The sequence below is a fragment of the Ursus maritimus genome, unplaced genomic scaffold, assembly GCF_017311325.1.
Source record: "Ursus maritimus isolate PB19 unplaced genomic scaffold, ASM1731132v1 scaffold_19, whole genome shotgun sequence".
NCBI lineage: Eukaryota > Metazoa > Chordata > Mammalia > Carnivora > Ursidae > Ursus > Ursus maritimus.
Genome location: NW_024424341.1, coordinates 1,827,945 through 1,833,083, shown reverse-complemented (window position 1 = coordinate 1,833,083; position 5,139 = coordinate 1,827,945).

Below are 5,139 nucleotides of genomic sequence, written 5' to 3'. Positions count from 1 at the left end.
GCTGGGGGGGGGGTAGCTCTTCTCCGTCCGGTCTTCCATAGGTGAGCGCACTTTCTAGTTCTTTCTCTCTGTGCCCTAGGACGTACCGGTCCTAGCCCCTGCTTAAGCTCATTCCGGTCACGTCATTAGTGGCCCCTGTGTGCTTTGTATCCTTCTGAATTGGCTGCAAGGACCCCGGAAGCCTGGGAAGAGAGCCGCGGAGGGGGCTGGAATTCTGCTGTCAATACACACCTGAAGACATTCTTAGCAGCTGCTCAAAAATAGGCAATTAGCGAAAGCAGTGAGATCATCGTGTTGGGTGGAGAGGCCGAAATCCCGGCAGGCGTTCACACTCTTACCAGACTGAGGGCCTCCCACGCTCATGCTCTCTCTCTCACTCTCTGCCCCCATTTCTCCATCTGTAAATGGTCTTGGGGCGGCCCTTGGACGTTCTGAGTTTGTGATTCTAACTCTTGGTAGCCTGGGGATGCGGCCAGTTCCCTGAGCCGTCTGTGTCGTACGGCCAAGCATGTCAAATGGCAGTGAGTCGGCCCTGCGGAAGCAAGCCCGGTCGGGGCCGAGAGCCGCACGGGGAAAAGGTGGAGGCGTCTGTCCAGGGTGACTGCCCGGGACAGCGAGGTGGGGTCTCTGGGTGTGGAGCCCTGAAGGTCATCCCAGGCGCAGCTCCACAGCCCTGTCCTGGGGCACCAGTACGGTCCCGAGAGATCCTGAGTGTCCCTCCCAAGGAGGCCTTGCCACGCTGGAAGCAGAGGTGCAGAAACAATGAGAGCGGGCTCGCCGATGTCTCAGATGCATCTGGTCCCTGAAGGGCTCCCAGAGCCTCCCCTGGAGGAGCCCAGCCTCAGAAGGCAGGAAAAGGGCTCAAGGCGGCCAGTGACCCCCAGGACCTGGGAAGGCCTGAATGCGGACCCTGTTTCCTGCCAGCCTGGGGGTCTGCCAACACAAGCGAATCCTTTGTCCCCACCCCGCCCTCCCTGCCCATTGCACTGAGGGCCCTGAGCCTCATGTCTAGCTCCTGATGAGCAAGGGGCTCACGGCGGGGGCTGGAGACGGAGGGATGCCAACGCCCCATCCTCACATGCTGGGGGCGGATCCTGCAGGCTGCGGGACACATCCAGCACACACAGCAAGGTCGAGGCAGAGGCCAGGCAGCAACACGTCCGGTGTGCACTTAAGACCCTGCAGAAAGCGCACAACCCTTCACAGCACAATGAATTTGCACCACCCTGTGCACCACACAGAACAGTGCCAGCGTCCCAGAGAGCCTGCTGCTTTGTCAAAGCTCATTTAAAAAGTACTGTTTTCATGGATGGGTGAATCACCCACGTGATTCAAGACCTACAAGGAGCAAAAGGGCACAGGGCAAAAATCCCTTTTCCTGCCACATCCCCAGGACCTCCAGTTCCCTACCTGGAGGCTCCCGAGGTGGCTGATTCCCACAGACTCTCCCAGAGATCTTCCGCCCTCAGGGAAATGTCCTTGTGTACTCTTTCCACCTTTCCCTTCTTTTTAAAAAATATTTTATTTATTTAAGAGAGAGAGAGAACACGAGTGGGGTGGGGGAGGGGCAGAGGGAGAAGCAGACTTCTGCCGAGGAGGGAGCCCAATGGCGGACTCCATCCCAGGGCCCCTGGGATCACGAGAGCTGAAGGCAGATGCTTCGCCAACTGAGCCACCAGGAGCCCTGAGCGGGGAGGAAAGCAAGGCCAGGATCTGCATGTGTGGGGCCCCGTGAAGGGGGCTGGCAGTAGGGCCCAGTGGTAGGGGCTACAGGTGGCCGGGGTGGGGGCCACGCGTGCAGGTACAGACCACCACAGCCCCATCCTCCTTCGGACACTGCAGAACCTCGGCGAGGCCTCCCGCCCTGGAGGACAGCCGGGGCTCACGAGCCCTCTCCCTTCGTGTTCTGGAAACAGCTCATTGCCAGGGACCCCCTTCCCTGACGACCAGAGGACACTCGCCGGCGACGAGGCCGGACACAGGTCCTCAAACTCCCTTGTGTCTCGGCAGTGACGGCCCCACCGGTCCACCGGGACAAAATGCTCCTTAACCACGCTGTGCTTTGGCCCCCGTTCCTCCCCAGACCCGACCCTGGCCCCCCTCAGGGCGAGCCAGCAGACAGCCCCCTGGTGGGGGGACACCCGCTCCGCCCGGGCCCCACCCGGCTGCCCTCCAGAAGAGAGACCCTGGCCTGTCCCCCAGGCGCTCACGGTCCCAACCGCGACAGGCCAGCCCTTCCAAATAAAGTCTCTCCTTAGTCCAGACATGGGTTTTATTTGACAAATCCCTCCCTGTGGGATCCGCCGCTGTCCGCAAGGGAGGAGCCGAGCCCAGAAATCAAACAGTAGCGGCTTCAATGGAAGAAGTCAGGACGCAGCCCCCACCCCCCAACTCGACTCCTTGAGCGTGAAGCTGCGCCCTCCGGGAAGGTTGGGCAAGCGCTCACGGACAGGACGAGAAGTCAGCGGCCTGGCTGTGTAACAGTCGGAGCCGCTCTCAAGACGAGGAGTGGCCCCGCTGACCTCGGGGTCAAGGGTCAAGGTCGTCCACACTGCTTTCCCAACCTCAAGCCAGGGGTTGTCTAAGGGCTTCATAAGGCGGCCTCCCCCAGGAGGGACAGGCGGGACCGGCTTGGAAGCGTGGGGACACCGGTGGGCAGGGACAGACCCACGCCTTGACTCTGGGCCCCGAGCCCACCTTCGAGGGGAGGAGGGGAAGAGGCTCCCCGGGGCCACATGCCGCTCTCCAGACAGCCTGCACGGAGGCTGCTAAGGGAGAGGGAACTTCTGAAGCTTTCCATGTCCTCTCTGCCCTGGACAGGATTCGCTCTCCAGGGGTACTGGTAGAGACTTGTCCTGTGAGCGATCCGCTGCCCGGGGCGTTGCGGGCGTGTGAGCTGTAAGCCTCTGACTTTAATCCCACGGTGGAGCTCCTCCTGGCAGCACGAAGTCACCCTCGGGCTGAGACAGAAGGATCTGGGTCTTGCCTGGACTGGACCCCAAGAAGTGCAGAGGGCAGCACTCAGCCTGCCTGGTGCGCAGGAATTTAGAACTTTCTGGCTGCGGGGTGGAGGGCGCCTGGGCCCCAACCCTACCTCTGGTGTGGGCAGCCTGTGTGCGTGTGCGGGGGAGAGGGTCTGCCTGTTTTCATGGTGGACCACACCAAAGGAAGTGGGCTCAGGGCTTGGGGCCCCCCATCTCTGGAGGCTGTTCGGTGGGGGAGGGGGGCCAAGCATTTATGTACTCTGGAGGCCACAGAAAGGTCGTGTATTTGGGATTCTCAGAAAGGGTCTTGTCTGGGGGCGCCTGGGGGGCTCAGTTGGTGAAGCGTCTGCCTTTGGCTCAGGTTATGATCCCAGGATCCTGGAATCGAGTCCCGTATCAGGCTCCCTGCTCAGCAGGGAGTCTGCTTCTCCCTCTCCCTCTGCCCCTCCCCCTGCTCTCTAATAAATAAATAGAACCTTTAAGAAAAAAAAAAAAAAGGTCTGTCTGGAGGCAGGCACACGCTCCCTCCCTGGGGTCCTCGTGACACCCCGAGGTTCCGGAGCTCTCACCTGGCCCGGAGATCACCGCGCCCCCTCCCACTGGGCTCAGAATTCCCCTCCCCTTGCCTGACCCCACCCCCACAGCCTGCACTGCACCCCACACTCATAGTGGTTGTAGCTATTTCCACGGGCAAGGGTCCCTGTCTTGCTGCTGCTGGCCCAACACCCCCAACCCCCTCACCAGCAGTCCATACAAGCACCCGGTGAGTTTGGTGAGCCTGGAGGATTTCCTAGGAATTGGGGGACGGTGAGAAGTCTCCTGTAGCTGCCAGCCTCGCTCCTCGCCTCCCTGGGGCTCCTCGGAATGTGAACTCGGCTGAGTGCTTGCAGGTTGTGGCGTGGACGTGCCTAGCACCCCCGCCTCTGTGGACCTCTTTCCCCGCTCCCTCCCTCCATCTCCCTTCTCCCTGCCTCCATGTCCCTCTCCCCACCCCTCACAGGAAGAGCAGGACCAGGGTCCCAGCTCTGGTTGGTCTAAGAAACTGGTTTGAGAACCGTCCTTTGAGGTCCTTTGAGGTGTCGAGACAATTTCATTGGCAACAGTGAAAGGACAGCCCGTCCCTGGGCCGGGGCCGGGGCCGCAGGGTTCCCACCTGCTCCCCTGGGAATGGATGTGGGATTTGTGTGTGCTCCTGGACGCATAATGAGCTGTGTGTGCGTTTAGTGGGGCTCCCTGGAGCAGACAGGGAGCAGCACGGTGCTTGGGTGGGAGTGTGGACCGCTGTGGGCACCTGGCCCCCAGGGGCAGGGTGCGAGGGCATGCAGTGAGGGCAGCAGGTTGGGACAGCCCTGCCCACGCAGCCCCTTCCCCCCTTGGCTTTGGGGCTCAGTATGCAGGGGTGCACACACGGAGTCGGGGTGCCCTGGTGTGCTCGGATGGCAGGCAGCCCTCCCTCACCAAGCCCGTCTCAGGAATGGAAACCCCTCCACCGAGCACCCAAACCTGCGGTCCCAAGGCTCAGGCCGTGGCTGCCCCACAAAGCCCTTCCCACCCTGGCAGATCCTTGTCCCACCCACCCGTCCTCTAGGCCCTGTTCACACACGAACGCTCAGGACACAGCATGCCGGAGTTCCGTTGAGTGTCGTCTGTGGGTCCGTGGAGGAGTGGTGTGGCCGTCAGCCCTGTCCCACTCTGGGGCTCGGATGAGATACTCAAGGATGCTGTGGAAATGAGGGACGGGGCTTGGCCCTCCCTCCTGACCGCAAGCTGGCATGAGCCTCCCCCTGCCCTCCTGCTGCTGGCCCCGGCAGCCGCACCGGCCCGCGGCCCCGCTCTCTTCCATCTCAACTGCAACGCCCCCTCCGAGAGGCACATCCCAACTCCCACTCAGGCCTCCTTCCTGGCCGGCACCACCCATCCTGAGATGGGGGCTGTGGCCACTGTGGCGGGCCTCCCACGCTGCCGGCCTCAAGGAGGCCACGCAGCGAACGAATGAGGTGGGCCAAGACACACACGATCAACCCCCCTTATGCAGACAACGCCCGGGATCATTCCTACACCCAGAATCCGGCGCTGAACAAAAGACACGGACAACCACCAGCAATACTTAAGATTTTGATCGTGTTTCTTCAAAACCAACGAAAACCCCCCCCCC